At 45.9% G+C, this 20,920-nt stretch overlaps 1 long non-coding RNA gene across 1 annotated transcript in view; it reads left to right on the plus strand.

Annotated features, from left to right (window-relative positions):
* The first annotated feature begins 761 nt into the window (after positions 1–761).
* Positions 762–20,920, plus strand: part of LOC142557434 (uncharacterized) — a 193,703-nt gene continuing 173,544 nt past the window's right edge. Inside the window, exon 1 of the long non-coding RNA XR_012822771.1 lies at positions 762–823. This is a non-coding gene — a long non-coding RNA (uncharacterized LOC142557434). The remainder of the gene's footprint in view (positions 824–20,920) is intronic.

Here is a 20,920-nt window from a genome sequence, read left to right on the forward strand (position 1 = left end):
AGTCGAGACTGAGAGGCACTGATAAGAAGAAGGCACCACAGTTGCCATTTCCGAGCAGGAATTTAAATTTTTTTTCTGTGTTCAGACACTTTATCGCTTGTTACTTTCGTTACGCTCGTACAATCAAACCGATCAGCCTAACGCAGTGAGTGCGGGCAATTTTTCTCGGTCTCGAACGAACTTCTTAGCGCCGCGGCACTAAAATATAAATTACTCGCAGCATTTGCACTTGAAATATGCCGGCTGCTTTGCCAATTAGCGAAACTATATTTTTTTCTCCCCTTCGTATCGGTTTTGGATCATCCAAAGAACATTTGAAATTCAGTGGAGAGGTGTATCCGTTGAGAATGTAACTGCTTGTTCTTGCTGTTCTGTTATGATAAAATATATTTTTTGCTTTCCAATATCTCATTTGTCTGCCACCAACGAGCTTCTGCTGGTGGTTTGATTGCGGTGAAAAAAAAAAAAAAGGAAGAGCCGTGGGCTATCGTTCAACAGCCGACGAGGCGCCTCTCCAATTAACCACGTTATTTTTTTTCTGGGCCCGTTTCGACAGTCGACGCGTTTTCTTTTCGTTTTTTTTGAGGGAGTGTGTCTATACACTCGCCACTGCCTTTTCTCAAGATCACGCTTTATTTTTTCCGCCTCACCTATGTGAACTATAGCACGTTGTCGCCGTTGAATGTGCGTGAGCCTGTTCAGCTGGTCTTTGCACAAGCCCGGTCAAACTGATTTTTTTTCTTCTTTCTCTGTCTTTCACAGAAATCGTGCAGAAAGAGACGTCACCGTGTCCACGTCATCCAACAGTGGTGATCGTAAATTGGTGAGTTAGTTTGGATCAAATTCTGATAATAGAAAAAGAAAATGAAGGCATTAATAGTTGCTCTCCGTGCTAGGAACGCTACGGAAACTGTGACAGTTTCATGACGTTAACGCCACTTCGCAGCTATGTTCTGTTTCTTACCGAATGCTTTGCGTTGTACAGATTACGGCTAGAAAACACTTGTATGAGAGACGTAGCACGTAGACAATATGTAGGCATTTTTAAATACTTCTTTTTGCGCCTGTTGATTGTTCCGGTGCTCTAAACAAAACTTGTTTACTCACTTTCGGCAATCTGTAGTCATCTGTTATAATCCCTTATCCCATATTGCACTTATAGTAACATCCCAAGCCTGTATCCAGGCTCACCTATCCAGAGAGCGTTATGCTTCCTCTCTTTATCCATGTGACAATTGTTGAGAATCTCATATGTCTATAGCCTCTCTGAAAGCTGTTCGTAATTAAATATGTTGCTTTGGACCACGTGTAGATTTTAAAAACAGTGGGTATCAGTTTGCCGCAATTTCTGAATAAATATTATGCGGATCAAATGAAACGGAACAGTGTGTTCAGAAAATGATGCCTACTTTACTGGCAAACATAATCTCTTATGATGGGATAATTGAAACAAAAAGAAAGGGTACTATCAACAGTTCTTGGTTATCATACTTAAGTTCATACGAGGTGCAAGATATTATACAATTCGATGTTCACAACTTCGGGTGTTTCGTTTTCATTTGATGCGCCCTTATAAATACGGTCGGGAGCTTCCCATTTGGATAATTAATGTGACGCAGGCAGTGCAGCAAGCTCTCCATCTTTTCGTCGCTGGTCATTGAAAAGGGTTGAATTTGAGTGAAACGGATTTAGCGAGAACCACCACTGCAGCTAGCTATCCGTCGGTGTAAACACGAAAGTAGTCACCGAGACTTATTTTAATCGCAGCAGTGTTGCCTGTTTCGAAGCTACTCACTGCATTTGCGTCTGCTTGATGCTTGAGGTGGTAAAGCGTACTCGAGATAAACGTCGGAACGCATGCACTACAGTTGCTCATTTCGATGGCAGCAGGAATGAGGCTTGAACTGTTACGTGGCCTACGCCATTGCAAAGGAAGCTAGATGATCGAGTGGCCTTCGGACGACATGTCGAATATGCACCCTTACAGCGTAGACATCGAGATCGGGTGATTATTCAAAGCTTAATCTCTGCACTACATCGCGTATACCATGAACACGTTGTCGCGAACATAGGTGGTGTGCACAAATGACACGCCTTACCACAGGGAAATGCTGATAAAGTATTGAGCAGATGCAGCAGCTCGACCTGTCCGTGAGAGTTCAGGCTGCGTTGCTATCCCGTCAAGAGCACGGAAGCAACGGGAAGTTCCAGGTGCTTGTACGCTAGTTTAATTGGTCAAGTAGAATCCGGCTGACTTTACAAGCCGGCGCATTTGTGACCTAGACCTCCATGTGAGGTTGCGCCTAACACACGGTTTTAGTAACCGCTTAATTAGTAGCAGTATTTATTTTAACAGAACGAACATGTGCAAACACACAAATGCGCACACCCCTACATACACAAAATATCATACGTGTGTACATGCCTAACGGTCGCACGTCGTTCTTGGCTCGGAGTAACGCTCCCGGTGTGCCTCGTCTTTTCTCGTCGGTTATCCTCCAGCAAATGTGAACTTTTGCAAAGGGAGCATATTCTGAAGGTTCCCTCTCCTGTGCGCCAAGAACCACGCTCCCCCTCGCCCTCGACATACTCGACAACTGTCAACTCACGGGCAACAAAATCCTCGAACCCTGGTCCTAGTCCACGTCAGCCCGAGTTGCTTTCAATGTATTTCGGTGTTTTCTGGAAACACGGAGACTGCGTAAACTTCAGACTAATAGTTCTTAGGCGTATTATCGAGTTGGCATGGACGGATTGTTTTTATATGTTAATAATGATCATTATGAGGATAATGATGATGATGATAATTTTATTTACCACCGGAGTCGACGGGGAAGGTAGAGAAAAGGTTTAACATATTTATCTTGAAAGCTCAACATCTTTACTGGTCAATATCGTGATACTTTTTTGCCCCACATATTTCATACACTGTCCCGTTCGCCTTAGTGTGGAGCTGCTAACAGTCATTAATGTCATCTTATCTCGTTTCCTCGCGGGAGCTCGCGTATCGAAACAATTGAAGCTATCGTTGACGTTTGCGAAACGTACACAGGCGTCAGAACAGTTCCACGAATCTCTGCATTCCTAAACGCACCCTTGGCGACGGGCACTGATCATGTGGGTGCTAGTAAAACATCTAAATGTTTTAGTTTCAATTTTAGATTGCGAAGCCTCGGGGCGGTATCTGGTTCAGCGGGGTCTCACAACAACTCGGCGTGGATCTGTCATCAGAAAACACCGCACTTTCGCAAGAAGGGCGAAGCGCTGCCATCTACGGCAAAGTTTAGCGTCGCGCTTGAACCCTCTCAGGCGGTTTGATAACTATACGAGGGTGCGACGCGTTGACACGATGCAAACCGGAAGGAAATTCATGCTGCACAAAAAGAGCAGCGCCCCGGCAGGCCAACCAGGCGTCCCGAAACGCCGGAGTGGCGAGGATCACTGCCAGTGGTGTTTCGTCGCATCCCCTCGTCCATACTCAACTCCATTTCAACACTGACCCGGCTATTCAGGCAGCGCGGCAGACCCGGCTATTCGGGCAGCACTGTTGCGACAGTCCCAGCCCTAACTTCTCGACGTTCAACCTTCTTTCTTCTTCTTCATTCTTCTTTTTCTATGCTTATGAATGAACCCTCTCTATTTTTTTTTTTGTAATGGTTTAGTTGCCTAATATTTCGTTTTTCGCTGTTTGGTTTTTACTCCCTCTTTGTACTTGGTTGGTTGTGCTTTTCATTAACTCCAATGTGGCCAATCCCCCTCGTGGGTATGAGTCATGCGTTGAGGCGGAGGCAACAACAACAACAACAACAACAACAACAACAACAACAACAACAACAACAACAACAACAACAACAACAACAACAACAACAACAACAACAACAACAACAACAACAACAACAGTGATTGTTTTTTCTCGAGGTCTCGGTGTCGTTTTGGGGAGTCTCTGACGAGTCCGAAAACCCCCGTTCCCGCAAGCGGAAGAAGGCCACCACCTTCACGAGATTGGCACAGGTTGGTTGCAGGAAAAAGGCATCCAGGTCGTGCAAAAGCGAAACATACGTATTGCGAAGAAATTTACGTGCAGCCGCTAGCTTTTGTTTCATGCCTGCGTAGGACTGCGACATCCAGCCCTAGAGCAGCCGCACACAACGATCAAACTCTAGACAAATCACCTTGAGTGGCATCTGGAGAGTGCTAAATGCGAAGGTATTTGTTTAGCTACTATACACCAGTTTGGTCTATCTGTGCGGCCTCGACAAGACGACCGCGTGATGTGAACTGAGATTAACCTTCGTGTTCGCAAACGATGCTCGACTCGAAGCTGTTCCTCTACTTAACTGAGTTGAGCACAGCGCTGCCTCTCGATTGAAGACGACACTACGCTTCTCAAGAAGTACCGTGGAGTGTTAGTGAAGCGCAGTGACCACTTCTGTCGAAGAGCGGCGCTACCATCTACATTCTTGAGTGAAGGTGAATTGTTATGTGAAGGAACGCTCTATTACACAAGAGGAAGGCCCTAGCAAAGGTAAGAAGCTTCAACAACTGAAAAGTTGACGCTCACTCATATTAGGGTGTCTCAGCTAACGTTAGCCAAGTTGGTCAACGAAAAAAAATATATTTAGAATAGATGGCGCAGATACGATCCTACGATGTACGGTGTTCGATCGTCAGACCACTGATGATCGAACAGCGTAATTATTACAGTATCTAGCACTGTGTTTTTCGAATCTCATTTTCTTTTCTTTGAACAGCTTGGCCAACGTTAGCTGGGACACACGATATATATGTTCAACGTAGGTTCCGCTGAGTAAGTGGAACATTTATTTTCGAATATGTTCCACGTAGAGAAACCTATGGGAAATGAGGTTAAGAGTGACATAGATGGTGTTTACCGATGGGTCCAGGACCCGGCGCACTTTTTCGCGCTAATCTGTACCGCTCGCCGGAGAACGGCAGCCCAAAGCAGTCAGTCTTTGGGACAAGTCATGGCGGGACGGCGCAAAGCTTCCGGTGGCACCCGCTCATTAAGCTAATGGCATTAACCACCAAGCCTATGCCACCATTTGCCCTTGCCCCCCCTCCCCCCATCCCTGTCTCGAGCTCCAACTACCACTGCTGCTTAGCTGCAACAATCTGCGCACACACAATTCCCCCGACGAGAATGCAATGCCCGGTGAGTGAAAGAAAGGAAAAAAAGAATGAAAGAGGCTAAAGTGAATCGTTCGAGCGCGTCGGCGAGGTCGGAGACAGCTCACGTCCCCCCCCCCCCTCCCCTCCCCAGCTTCATTTCGTTGAGTCTGCACTTTTGTGTGCGTCGTTGTGCAGATATAATCAGGCCTGGCACGCTTCCTTTATGGCTTTTAGAGCCGCAGAAAGGAAAGAGCACGTCACGTGGTGGGCGCAATTAAATGTTGTGGTAATGTAAAAGGTTCACCGAATGAAAAACAAGAAATGAAAAGGGAGAAAGCCCGTCTAGTTAGTTGAATGAACGATTCTGGTGAGGCCTCTTTTGTTGCGATACTTTAATAGAGATTAAAGTATCGCAACAAAAGAGGCCTCACCAGACGGGCTTACAAGACGGCGCTGGGTTTAATAGAGACCACGAGTACGGCTCGGCTCTTGCAGCTTGGCGTCCACAACACCCTAGATGAAATAGCTGAGGCGCAGCTCACCGCGCAATTCGAGCGCCTCTCTACCACCAAGACGGGCCGCAGTATACTGACGTCCCTGGGTTACAACCCCCAAGCTCCCAGCCGGCAACCGTACGAGATCACAGATGAGGCGCGTGCCCACATTTACGTGGACCACATCCCGAAGATCATGCACCCAGAGTACAACCTAGAACGGCGGCAGGCGCGGGCCAAGGCCCTCACCGAACAACACGCCCAAGACCCGCACGGCCAGTACGTGGACGCAGCGGAATACAAGCGGGAAGGCTTCGCGGCAGTGGTCGTTGCGGCGGCTACCGGCGCCAAGACAACGGCAGCGAGCGTGCGGTGCACGAACGCCACAGACGCCGAGGAGGTTGCCATCGCTCTGGCGATCACTGAGGCCGAGTGTCGCACCGTGCTCAGCGACTCGAGGAAGGCCGTGCGCAACTTCGCCGAGGGGCGAATATGCGCGCCGGCGGCCGCCATCATCGGCAAACTCCAACTCCAAGACCGCGGCAGCATCGTCTGTATCAAGTGGTTCCCGGCGCACGCCGGCGAGTGTGCATCCTCACCGAACCACAACGAGACGATCCATTCGGCGGCGCGAGCGCTTACTTTCCGCGCGCCCGAGAGTGACCGTTCCGTGTGGTGGTTCCAAACCAAGGACAGATTGACTGGTTATGCCGAAGTAACCAAGTGTTACCGCTTAGCTCGACGGACAATGCCGCCTCCCCACACGGCACTCAGTCGGGAGGAGGCCGTAATGCTAAGACAAATACAGACCGCGTCACTACACGCCCCCGCAATGCTGCAAGTGCTTCACCCAGAGCCCTATCCGAGTGGGCTGTGCGGTGTTTGTGCAGCGGGTCCGGCGGACCAATGGCACATCATGTGGGACTGTGCCAGGTTCCCGACGGCAGCTATTTCCAGGACTTACCCACCCGAACTTCAAGGTGCACTGCAGTCTGCAGACAAGGACTCACAACTATGGGCCATCCAGCAGGCCCGGGGTGCGCTCAAAAAGCACAAGCCTCATGACCCACTACAAACGGGCGCAACTGGGCTAGTGCAGAGTAGGGTATAAACCCGGGTCGACGCTTGGCCAGCGTCACGACGCGTTAAACCGTCGTTTGCCGGCAGTTTATTAAAGTTATCCCTATCCTATCCTATTCTATCCTATAGAGATGAGAAGCAGACCCCTAAGCATGGTCCACATAAATGTGGGCGATACGAGAACCTGTCTCAGATACATACATACATACATACATACATACATACATACATACATACATACATACATACATACATACATACATACATACATACATACATACATACATACACACATACATACATACATACATACATACATACATACATACATACATACATACATACATACATACATACATACATACATACATACATACATACATACATACATACATACATACATACATACATACATACATACATACATACATACATACATACATGCAACACGCACGCACGCATGCAGGCATGCATAAGTACTTCGCGACAAACAACGTGAAATGCCGAAACGCATGGAGAAACGCAAAGACAAACCAAAATAGGGATTATAAGCCCACGTAGCTTTTTTGAAGTAGGGATGGCTGTGTGATAAACAAAATGATTTCGGTGCAAAGACGACATAATTGTTTATAGGCTTGAACTGAAACTGAGGTATGGATTCACGAGCCAAAAGTTGCAAATTCCTCTCACAAAAGTGTCGTTTATTAAACCTGGTGTACTTATGACAGGCCACCATTGGAATCTCAACCTGGCAACGTTCAACGTTAGAACGTTATCTAGTGAGGCCAGTCTAGGACTTTTATTAGAGGAATTAGAGGGTAGTAAATGGGATATAATAGGGCTCAGTGAGGTTAGGAGGACAAAAGAAGCATATACGGTGCTAAAAAGCGGGCTCGTCCTGTGCTACCGGGGCTTCGCGGAGAGACGAGAACTAGGAGTCGGATTCCTGATTAATAAGAATATAGCCGGTAACATCCAGCAATTCTATAGCATTAACGAGAGAGCGGCAGGTCTTGTTGTGAAACTTAATAAGAGGTACAAATTGAAGGTCGTCTACGCCCCTACATCCAGTCATGATGACCAGGAAGTCGAAAGGTTCTATGAGGACGTGGAATCGGCGATGGGTAAATTCAAAACAAAATACACTATACTGATGGTCGACTTCAATGCGAAGGTAGGCAAGAAGCAAGCTGGAGACAAGTCAGTGGGGGCATATGGCATAGGCTCTAGGAATAGCAGGGGATAATTATTAGTAGAGTTGCAGAACAGAATAATATGCGCATTATGAATACCTTTTTCGGCAAGTGGGATAGCCGAAAGTGCACGTGGAGGGGCCCGAATGGCGAGACTAGAAATGAAATAGACTTCATACTCTGCGCGAACCCTGACATCATACAAGATGTGGACGTGTTCGGCAAGGTGCGCTGCAGTGACCATAGGATGGTAAGAACTTGAATTAGCCTAGACTTGAGGAGGGAACGGAAGAAACTGGTACATAAGAAGCAAATGAATGAGCTAGCGGTAAGAGGGAAACCAGAGGAATTCCTGATCAAGCTACAGAACAGGCACTCGGCTTTAACTCAGGAAGAGGATCTTAGTGTTGAAGCAATCTTATGGGCATCATTAAGGCGTGTGCAATAGAGGTCGGTGGTAACTCCGTTAGACAGGATACCAGTAGGCTATCGCAGGAGACTAAAGATCTGATCAAGAAACGCCAATGTATGAAAGCCTCTAACCTTACAGCTAGAATAGAACTTGCAGAACTTTCTAAGTTAATCAACAAGCATAAGAGTGCTGACATAAGGAACTATTATATGGATAGAATTGAACATGCTTTCTGGAACGGAGGAAGCCTAAACGCAGTGAAGAAGAAGCTAGGAATAGGCAAGAATCAGATGTATTCGTTAAGAGACAAAGCCGGCAATATCATTACTAATATGGATGAGATAGATTAAGTGGCTGAGGAGTTCTATAGAGATTTACACAGTACCAGTGGCACTCACGAAGATACTGTGAGAGAGACTAGTCTAGAAGGATTTGAAATCCCACACGTAACGCCGGAAGAAGTAAAGAACGCCTTGGGAGCTATGCAAAGGGGGAAGGCAGCTGGAGAGGATCAGCTAACGGCAGATTTGATGAAGGATGTTGGGCAGATTGTTCTAGAAAAACTGGCCACCCTGTATACACAATGCCTAATGACCTCGAGCGTACCGGAATCTTGGAAGAACGCTAACATAATCCTAATCCATAAGAAAGGGGACGCCAAAGACCTCAAAAATGAAAGACTGATCAGCTTACTGTCCGTTGCCTACAAAGTGTTTACTAAGGTAATCGCAAATAGAGTCAGGAACACCTTAGACTTCTGTCAACTAAAGGACCAGGCAGGATTCTGCAAAGGTTACTCAACAATAGACCATATTCACACTATCAATCAGGTGATAGAGAAATGTGCGGTATATAACCAACCCTTATATATAGCTTTCATTGATTACAAAAAAACGTTTGATTAAGTTGAAACCTCAGCAGTCATGGAGACATTACGAAATCAGCGGGTAGACAAGCCATATGTAACAATACTGAAAGAAATCTAAGCGGCTCCACAGCCACCGTAGTCCTCCATACAGAAAGCAACAAAATCCCAATAATGAAAGGCGTCAGGAAGGGAGATACGATCTCTCCAATGCTATTCACAGCGTGTTTACAGGAGGTATTCAGAGACCTGGAGTGGGAAGAATTGGGGATGCGAATTAATGGAGAATACCTTAGTAACTTGCGATTCGCTGACGATATTGCCTTGCTTAGTAACTGAGGGGACCAAGTGCAATGCATGCTCACTGACCTGGAGAGGAAAAGTAGAAGGGTGGGTCTAAAAATTAATCTGCAGAAAACTAAAGTAATGCTTAACAGTCTCGGAAGAGAACAGCAGTTTACGATAGGCAGCGAGGCACTGGAAGCGGTAAGGGACATCGACGTAGGGCAAGTAGTGACCGCGGATCCGGATTATGAGACTGAAATAATCAGAAGAATAAGAATGGGCTGGGGTGCGTTTGGCAGGCATTCTCAGATCATCAACAGCAGGTTGCCATTATCCCTCAAGAGAAAACTGTATAACAGCTCTGTCTTACCAGTACTCACGTACGCGGCAGAAACCTGGAGGCTTACGAAAAGGGTTCTACTTAAATTGAGGACGACGCAACGGGCTATGGAAAGAAGAATGATGGGTGAACGTTAAGAGATAAGAAAAGAGCAGATTGGGTGAGGGAACTAACGCGAGTAGATGACATCATAGTTGAAATCAAGAAAAATAAATGGGGCATGTGCAGGACATGTAATGAGGAGGGAAGGTAACCGATGGTCATTAAGGGTTACGGACTGGATTCCAAGGTAAGGGAAGCGTAGCAGGGGGCGGCCGAATGTTAGGTGGGCGGATGAGATCAAGAAGTTTGCAGGGACACCATGGTCGCAATTAGTGCATGACAGGGGTAGTTGGAGAAGTATGGGAGAGGCCTTTGCCCTGCAGTAGGCGTAACCAGGCTGATGATGATGATGATGATGATGATGATGATGATGATGATTTATGTCAATATGGAAATACAGGCCAATTCTCCGCACGAAACTCGAGATTAACAAAACACAGACTTTTATACGTAAAGTTATTTTTTTCTCACGACTACTCTGAAGGCAGTGGTGCACCCTTTACAGGAGCTGATGAACGTCGATATGTAGGACCTGTGTGTGGCCCATAGTTTCAGGGGCTGGAAGTGGTGTTCATCACTGTGACGTCGACGTGATGTCGGGGAAGCGTGGCATCTCGATGAAAAAAAAAATGAGCGTGCAGTAGAACTGAGCGTAATAGAAAAAAAGATAGAAAACATGCCCTGCTCTATTTAGGCCATCAAACGGTAGTGAACATGAATCAATGTAGTCTTCTGCCACAGTCGGCAATAATAGTACTTCGATTGTCTCCCGTTATATTCTAAGAAAAAAAGGTTACAGAACGCGCTCACACATAGCACCGCAAAAGCGTTAATGTCAGGGAGAGCACGGGACATTGCCAGCCGCATTGCCGCCAGCTCGTGAGTGTTGGGTGAGCTGCCTGCGAGGCACTCCACTGCGTGACCTGGTAGGGCCAGGCTCATTAGCGAATCCAACATTCTTTGGATTCGTATTTCACAACGGGTGGCTGGAAATGTACTTAAATTTGTGCGCGAACAAAATAGAGAGAACCACGCCGAAGTAAGCGCACAAACACAGGACACGAAGCGTAAGCTATCAACGGTTGTTTTTTTTTTTTCAGAAACTTGTGAATATATAAACGGTTAGCAGCTTGCGCTGGCATCTGTTTTCGCACTTGCGTGAGCCTGGCCATTCCACTGTTTTCGCGCACATATTTTTTTCGACCAACTAGCCCATCGTCAAATTTTTCCTAGGAAGGCCGGGCGACCGGATTCGACACTATGGACTTGACAGCTTCTAGATCAATTGTGGCACCCATAAATGATGTAGCGTCGTATTTGCATGAACCAGGAAGTGGAGATAACAGCGCAGCCTTTAGCTTGAGCAGTAGCTGCGATTACAGAGGACGCTGCGAACAATCCTACCCACCGTGGTGTCTAAGCGGCACAGGTATCCCTGATGTGGTCGACGTGGCCACGCATTTCTCAGCCTAAGCTCAGTGTCTTTGCACCTACGCTACTCTGCCTCCTTTGTGTGGTTACAGCGTCACGCCTAGTTTGCTAAGCGAATATATGCACGCCTTAGAAAACCAGCAAGTGTTAGTTTAAACCCAATTATTTTTTGGTGAAGACTAGAAATATTACACCGTACAGCGTTAAGACTAAAGAAACTGCTTTACCGAGTCAGCGCTACTTAAATTCTTGAAGGGAAGTTGACGTCCAACTACCCGTAGCACGTCGTTGATGTGTCGCTGTTGTCCTTAACCTCCTCATAACCCTGATCAAGGCAAGCGTATCTCAGATTGTCAGGCATTTTTTCAGGTATTGCCGGTATCGTATTAAGTTCTGTAATACGTTCACAACGGTGCCAAATGCATCTTTGGAAAAGAATTTCCATACCAGAGCAGAACACTATGCTAAAGACGCAAGTATAACAGGATGTCAATTGTCAGAAAGTAGCGAATTTGTATCGCTTTGCGTATTCGTTGTCTGGCCTGTGACCCTGAAAGAATGGAATAATCCGCTCCTTCCAATGAACGTTCTTTTCCGCTTCATTTCCGAGAGCGCAAGTTTTTAACCGTACATTATCCATTTCTGAAAACGACCTATAACAAACGTAAAAGAGAGACAAAGAAGACGGAAAGACAGGTTTTGCAGCAACCATTCTATAACGGCGTCTGTTGCCTGTACTTTCCACTTTTCTCCTGGTCCCTTTTCCTTTCTGTCTGTTCGAAAATTCAAACATGAACATAAATAGACAAAACGCCGTTGGACACCTGCCAAATGCTTCTCTGAATGGAAGAGCTTTCTGATCATCCCCTGTTGTGGCTTCATCCACAAGTGTAGTATAGTGCGTACTTTCTCTACTATTATTTACCTCTCTTTTCTTCTTCTCCTTTATTTTTTTTCTTTGCCCGCTATAGAGGGAGCTCATGCGGAGGGCGTTGTCTGGGCAAACACCGCTGTGTGCCAAATTGGACATATCGTTGACACGGGGCCGGAGCATCGTGGCTTTCACCCGACCGCGATGGCAGGTTGCTCTGGCGATCACATTGTTTTTGTGCATTCCTGCAGAAAGAATGAGGTATATTTTCTTTATTTTTGTGACTGTCTGTGTGTGCCTTTTAGTTTAGTACGATCTATATGGCTCGATGCAAAGCCTCACGCCCACTATTAAAAATTAAGTTAGCAGGTTTTGCGTGCCGAAACCACAACCTGCTTATGAGGCACGTGGTATTGAGGGTATCCGGATGTTTGAACCGCCTGGGGTTCCTTAATGTGAACCTAAACCTAAGTACACGGTAGTTTTCGCATTTCACTTGCATCAAAATGCAGCTACCTCGTGCTTAGCAGTCCAACGCCACAGTCACTAAGCACCCTCGGGAAAGTTGTCGCTCAATGTCTATTAAAATTCACAGATAGCAAACAAACAAAAAATTATAAAGACACCCGAAACACGAGTGACGACTCTCGAGTCGAGGTTTTTATCACGCTCGATCTGATGCTTTCTTTTTCAAAAATCATTATCAGAAACCTGTAATTGAGAGTCGGTGCTTGCACCCTTCTTGTCTTTATTACGATTCGTTCTTCATCGGTGGCGCCACTACACCACTACGAAACGGTACTAACTAGACCAAATGAAATTAATTAATTTCGAGAGTTTTACATGCTAACACCACGATCTGATTACAAGGCACGCGACAGCGGGGGCTATTCCGGATTAGTTTTGACCGCCCGAAGTTTCTTTCATCATCATCATCATCAGCCTGGTTACGCCCACTGCAGGGCAAAGGCCTCTCCCATACTTCTCCAACAACCCCGGTCATGTACTAATTGTGGCCATGCCGTCCCTGCAAACTTCTTAATCTCATCCGCCCACCTAACTTTCTGCCGCCCCCTGCTACGCTTCCCTTCCCTTGGGATCCAGTCCGTAACCCTTAATGACCATCGGTTATCTTCCCTCCTCATTACATGTCCTGCCCATGCCCATTTCTTTTTCTTGATTTCAACTAACATGTCATTAACTCGCGTTTGTTCCCTCACCCAATCAGCTCTTTTCTTATCCCTTAACGTTACACCTATCATTCTTCTTTCCATAGCTCGTTGTGTCGTCCTCAATTTGAGCAGAACCCTTTTCGTAAGCCTCCAGGTTTCTGCCCCGTAGGTGGGTACTGGTAAGACACAGCTATTATATACTTTTCTCTTGAGGGATAACGGCAACCTGCTGTTCAGGATCTGAGAATGCCTGCCAAACGCACCCCAGCCCATTCTTATTCTTCTGATTATTTCCGTCTCATGATCCGGATCCGCCGTCACTACCTGCCCTAAGTAGATGTATTCCCTTACGACTTCCAGTGCCTCGCTGCCTATTGTAAATTGCTGTTCTCTCTCGTGACTGTTAAGCATTACTTTAGTTTTCTGCATACTAATTTTTAGACCCACTCTTCTGCTTTGCCTCTCCAGGTCAGTGAGCATGCATTGCAATAGGTCCCCTGAGTTACTAAGCAAGGCAATATCATCAGCGAATCGCAAGTTACTAAGGTATTCTCCATTAACTTTTATCCCCAATTCTTCCCAATCCAGGTCTCTGAATACCTCCTGTAAACACGCTGTGAATAGCATTGGAGATATCGTATCTCCCTGCCTGACGCCTTTCTTTATTGGGATTTTGTTGCTTGCTTTATGGAGGACTACGGTGGCTGTGGAGCCGCTATAGATATCTTCCAGTATTTTTACATATGGCTCATCTACACCCTGATTCCGTAATGCCTCCATGACTGCTGAGGTTTCGACTGAATCAAACGCTTTCTCGTAATCAATGAAAGCTATATATAACGGTTGCTTATATTCTGCACATTTCTCTATCACTTGATTGATAGTGTGAATACGGTCTATTGTTCAGTAGCCTTTACGGAATCCTGCCTGGTCCTTTGGTTGACAGAAGTCTAAGGTGTTCCTGATTCTATTTGCAATTACCTTAGTAAATACTTTGTAGGCAACGGACGGTAAGCTGATCGGTCTATAATTTTTCAAGTCTTTGGCGTCCCCTTTCTTATGGATTAGGATTATGTTAGCGTTCTTCCAAGATTCCGGTACGCTCGAGGTCATGAGGCATTGCGTATACAGGGTGGCCAGTTTCTCTAGAACAATCTGTCCACCATCCTTCAACAAATCTGCTGTTACCTGATCCTCCCCAGCTGCCTTCCCCCTTCCCCCTTCGAAGTTTCTTTCGAATGCCCCTAAATCTAAGTACACGATCGTTTTTATTTATTTATTTATTTGACATTTCACCACCATTGAAATGCGGCTGCCGCCGCCGGGATCGAACCCTCGACCTCGAGATCAGCAACGAAACGTCATAGCCACCGAGCTTCCGCGACTGGCGCCCAGTGGTCCAACTTACCAATTTTTTTTTTCTGAGCATGACAACGTCAGCGTTTGTGAGCAAGGCTTGGGAAAGATTGTGCAAAAGCGGTAGTTCAGGTCAATTATTTATAAATGCCTTTAAAAAAAAGAAAGAAAGAAGAGGATGGTCGTTTCAGCACAAAAGTGTAAAACATGCGAACGTGCGTGATTTACCCAGAAAGAAAAAGAAAATAAAAGAAGTAAGCCACCTCGGGGAACATTCGTACCTCACTCATTCTTCGAGCGGAATATAGCGCCGGAAAAAAATGATGTGTCGCGAACCACTTTCGTCTTATGAATAAATCGGGGACACACGGTTTCCGGCTCTCGTTGCTTCGAAACCGGCACAGGCTTCATCGACCAACGCGCCGACTATCGCTATTTTTTTACTCTTTCTCCCTAGTTTATCCTCTCTTCCGTGAATTTACCACTCGCGCGGTCTCCCTGCGCTCAGTCTCGATATTTCCGAAAGAATGGCGACTCTCCTCATACTTATTCCTGAATACGAAAACCGCGTCGATGGTCCGCAAACGGCGTTCTGCCGTTTCTGGCGACCCGTAAATATAAAGTCTGCGCGGGCGTAAGAAAATAGAAGGCAAGTAAAAAAAATAAAATTACATGCAAGGATGGAAATTTAAAAATGTAAACGCCGGACAGCATCGCGCGCAGACAATAAAGGGTCGTACTCCTACGAATGAAACCCGTGGCTGAGCGGTTCGAAGATATTCGTAATACTGGTTATACGTCTCAGTGCGAACTTCCTCTTGTTCTTGCTTTTGGTTTTTTTTCTCGATCTTCTTTCTTTTCTTTGTGTCATTGCTGCGTGACAAATCTGTGAGCGATCTCGGCTCTGTAGTACGGCCCAGCGAAGGTATAGGTATAGGAAAAAAAAAAACGCTAAACATACCATGCGGATGTAATGTACATGTTGGAATCTATGCAAACAGAAGCTTTAGTGAAGACGCTAATTAAATGCTAAAGAACTAAATGCGATGCGCCCGGCTCTCTGTATTTTCATGCTGTCTCATGCAACGTTAATGTTTACGCTCCGCACGCAGGTCATAACCTTAATCTCGTGCATTGTTTACGTTTAAGCACAGCACAGTTTACAAGCTGTACCGAAGTGCAACCGGTGGCTTATACGCAAGTGCAGCGGGCCCCGCCCACGAAGCTACGTCACACAATGACGCAGGCGATGAATGGTGTTTGGAATGGAATCATATGAATGACATGCGGGGCTGAGGTGGCGAGGGTGGGGCATGGTAAAGAGAGGTGTGTGCACAGATAAGTACAACACATATTTAAGTACATATAAGGATCATGCATCCTCTGTGTCGCAGTAGCCCGTGAGCAAAAGCATACGGACCAAGGATTGCCCGATAAAGCCGATTTTTTTTTCTCCCTCTGCCTCTGAATGCAACTTGAAATTGAGCACTGCAGTCCAAACTTGGCAGTGTGAACTTTCCAGTGTACTCGACAATTTCAGTTTGGGCATGTTAGTCACAAAGAAATTTAGTTTTTTAGTTTTTTTTTTTTTGGCGGCCCTGTGGTCCGTATACTATTTGCTCACGGTTGTACACCTATTCTTGAGTGTTCGCCAAGAATGGCACACACACAGATATTGGTGCCACCTAGTAGCACAAGCCCAAAGGGCCAAGAAAAATGTAGCCCGAACTAAGGAGGTAATACTAAAACATAAAAGAAAGATAAAATATTTAATTTTTCGTTTACATTCTTTTTGTTATAAGTTTGACATGCACGCGTTTCTCTTTTCTGTTCCTGTGCGCCCGTTCTGTTCGTACTGGCGCACTCTACACTTTGTCGTCGTTCTACATTTGTCTTTGCGGCCTGTCATCTTTCTGTTTCTTGCCCCTTTAGTTCCCTTCTCCCTATCTTCAACTTATTTTTATTTTCTATTCCTCATTTTGATGTGCGCGCAATACAAAAACGCCCGTGTACCGTCGTTCATTGGGTGCACGTAAAAGTACCCGAGATGGTCGAAATGAATCCGGAGTCCCAGCACCCGCCACTACGGCATGTCTGATAATCGGGTCATATTTTTAGCGAGTAAAACCCCGAAACTTAATTTAAATTAGTTATTTTTCCTAGTCCCGCCTTCCTAAAGACTAGGTAGGCTTAGTGCCCTCATTCGTTGCCATTTTCCAGCCGGCTTCCTCCTTATTCATCTCCTTGTCCTTTCCATATGTGTATTTTCAAGTGGAATAAAAATAATAATGATAGCTACTAGTACTCCGTGATCAGCCGCATGCTTGGAAAAGCAGGTACTTTAGTAACACGGGAGGCACCAAGCATCAGATGAGATGGGGTGCAACATTCAACATCATTTCCAACTGTAACGCCGTAGAGAGCCCCAGCTTCGCTGCTGCTGCCTGGTCCCTGGAGGTGAGGGAGGCAGCAGCACCGATGCCAAGGGACCTTGGGCCTTTTCATTATTGCACAATATATATATATATATATATATATATATATATATATATATATATATATATATATATATATATATATATATATATATATATATATATCACAAGAGCAGGTGTTATCGTCACCGTTGATGACGAGTGGTAACGGCAACGTCACCTAACTGAGAATTAACACAGCGTAGCATCTCCTGCGACTAAGAGGGGGCTGTCGACATTTCAGTAATGAGTGTGCGCGGCTGCTGCGAATTTAAAGATTCTGACCGGCGGTATTACGTTTTGACTGCTTGATTCTCTTCACATGACCGCGTGATTCATTACCGTAACCATTAGTTTTGTTACGAAATGTAAAGGGGATGCTGTCGCTATCAAATGCTCGGCTACAGACTCCGACATGAATTTTTTTTCCTTTTACTGCGATACGAATGAGCGGCCGCGTTAAGCGTTGGAGTTCGACGTTCGCACGGCCTTCGAACGCCTTTTTATTGCCTAGCAATTAGGTGCTGCGTAGAGCTTCTTCTGGCGCTAGAAAAGCAACATAAGAAAATAAACCAAAAATGAAAACTGCGTTCGGACATAAGCAGCGTCTCTGTGCCACTCTAGCGGGGGGCGGTAGCCGGGGCGGATAATCATTGGGCAAGAGTTAATTGACTTACGACCGCGATTGATATGCGGGGGATGCAGTGGCGAAATGGTTTCTCGCGGAAAGCTCCAGATCTTTATTGGGCTGACGTCACCCAGTTCGGCTTCCGTCGGCTTCTCGACTTTGAAACAGAACAGTGCCCCGTTAAGCCATCGTGTTTGTCGAGCAACCGGTCGACGCTGGAGAACGAGAGAAAGGGAGTAATCAGGAAATGGAGCAAGGAAGGAAGGACACGCGGAGAGAGAGAGAGAGAAAATCGCGTACAGAAAGAAGTCAAAGGCGCGAAAAAGGACGAAGCAAAAAAGAACACAGATGAGAAAGCGAGAGAAGGAATCGGCGACTAAGGAACGAAGGACAAGAAGCATGAGGGAGAAAAGGAAGAAACACGAAAGAAGAAATGAAGAACCAAACGAAGAAGAAAACGATGAAGCAAGAATGAGACACATGAGAGAACGAGGTTGTTAAAGAACGAAATAAAGAACAAAATGATGACGCAAAATGGAAAGGAATAAAGGAAGAAAAGGAGAGAACGAGAAAAAGGAACGAAATGACGAAGCAAGTAGGGCAGGCAAGAGGTAATGAAAGAAATACGAAAACCTGACCACACGAAACTGGATAGAAAAATTAAGGTAGAAAGAAGAGAAAAAGAAAATTAGGAAGCAGAAGGTATTAATGCCCGAATGAATGAAGGAAGGAACGAATGAAGAAGAGAAAGGAGATAAACAAGCAGGGAAGACAAATGACAAAACGAAAGATGTAAAGTATCAAGAAAGAAGAAAATTACGAAGCGATGAGGAGAGTAATGAAAGAACCAGAGGGAGAAGGAACGAAAGGAAAACAAAACGAAACTATAAAGAAAAAAAATTGAAAAGAATCTAATGCAGGGGAGAAACGAAACAAATCACTCTCCTAAACCAAATTCCGCTTCCTACACTGACCAGAATTTATGTTCCGCTGTCAAATGCAACCAATTTCATATTATAATCGGCCGATGGGTTGTTCAAGAAAAGCATTTCTGCGTTTTGCTTGTATTTGAATTGGCGGCATCAATCAAAGTTGGGCCCGAGCTAAAGCTTCTTCTTAATGACGACATGCACATGGCGTTCCAGCGGCACGAAATGAGCACATTCGTATGGCGGAATCGTAGTCCGTTGTCACGTGGGCTATACGAACCGTACTCCCCAGTAGTTTCGAACGGCCCAAAATGAAGCAGTAGTCTCCCTCGGCTGAAGAGGTCGCAGACCGAAAAGACATAGGTGTAGCTGCAGAATGCCGCCCGAGCAGATGCACATGATGCGAGAACCGCAACCACAGTGAGTCGCTAATGAAATAACCCGAACATTGCTATTACATGTCGCAGCAGATCACACGGACAACTTGGCCTCGTTGTGAGAGTGGCCCCACGGACAAGGTAAAAAACATCCCGCGCATTTTCAAAGGGGAAGCTTATTGCATCTTGGGTCATGTCTACAACGTATACATACACTTCATTCTTTCCCATCTTTCGTGAATAGTATGCAAAATTGGAGGATCGACTCTGAAGGTTCGCCTTTAAGAGTGGAACGCGATAGCATTCAAAGATCCCCGACTACTTCTCACGCTTTTCGGAAACTGCAGCTTACGCAACTGTAATGTTTACCGGGAAACGCTGGCGGCGAAGGCTATGCACGAAGGCGAGCCTTCAGGTAGAAACGCGGCCTCTTGTGTGAGCCGATCCTGGAGGTAGTGCACAGCCGCGCCAGAAGAATTTACATCATCGTGAGGTTTGTGTTGTTATTTCGCACTTTTAATATTGCGGTCTGAGAAGATTTAACATAAAAGGCATACTCTGTCATTTTGTTGTTTCAGGTAGTTTGTGCGCTGTCATTAAAAAAAATTCCGAGGAATGACTTTATCAAGAAAGTACGGCAAGGTAGGAGCAACTTTGGTAATAGAATGTTGTGGCAATATAAGCCGCATATACCCATGCCGCATAGCAAGGCGTGGGATAGGATAGGAATAAACTTCATTTGTCCAACGGTCGTTGATGTTGGTGCCCGGGGCTAGGCTGCCAGGGGTCCATCGCCCGAGGAAAATCTTTCGAGATCCTCGGCAACGGCCCTGGCCCACTGGACGGATGCATATACCTAAATATATACGCGAATTCTCGCTCATACGACGTTGACACAGGCTTTTCTGACACGGGGCCCTTAAGCCTATTGCGTTAAAAAACTTTTTTTCGCCATCTCATTAAGGAGAACATCAAAATAGCCTTCGTGAATTGCTCGACCGGCTACTGAAGCCTCTAAGCTCAACGTGACCAAAGCAAATATTTAAAGAGCGAAAACGCGATATGCAAGGTCCTGTTCTACAACATCGCGATCTGGAGAGCCGTTAGAACCACAACATGGACGCCGACTCAGATTAAATAAATAAAAAAACGCCTCCATTCCACCCTGTGAAAGTGGACGTACTGACGTCAGACGACGTTACAAAAGCGCCACCACCACACGCGACGTACGTCGCGTGCGCACGCACGTGTGCGGAAGTGCAGCATAAGTCCTCATTATTCTCGGCCATCCACCAAGCACAAGTGCCTCGTTGAACTAAATTAATGTTTTAAACTAAATTGCGTCAGAAAAGGACGCAAAGCTTGATTTGCACACAAGCTGCCGACATCATAGCGTCGGATTGTTATTTGAATATACGAGAAAACATAAATCTGTTACGCGGAAACTCAACACACGAAGCATTCCAGCGGCCATTTGTCTTTACGTGAGCACTGCTCACGCGGACACGGTGGTGGTGGTGGCGTTGCAGCAGGCGGGGTTGGCCAGGCATGCAGAGCCGGCAATCGTTCCGCCTGATCCTAGTATAAGTTCAGATTGGGGATGTGTCGCCAGGAGGCGATGAGCCCTCATGCCTCGCAGAAAGGCAATCGGGCGTACACCAAGTATCCCGACGAACTAGAGAGGCTGACAGCTTCGATATAAAAAAGAAGGGAATGACGAAGCAATGAAGAGAGGAAAGGGAAAGAACGGAAGAAGGAAGGAACACAGGAAAAAAATGACA

Source organism: Dermacentor variabilis, chromosome 9 (genome assembly GCF_050947875.1).
Source record: "Dermacentor variabilis isolate Ectoservices chromosome 9, ASM5094787v1, whole genome shotgun sequence".
Classification (NCBI taxonomy): domain Eukaryota; kingdom Metazoa; phylum Arthropoda; class Arachnida; order Ixodida; family Ixodidae; genus Dermacentor; species Dermacentor variabilis.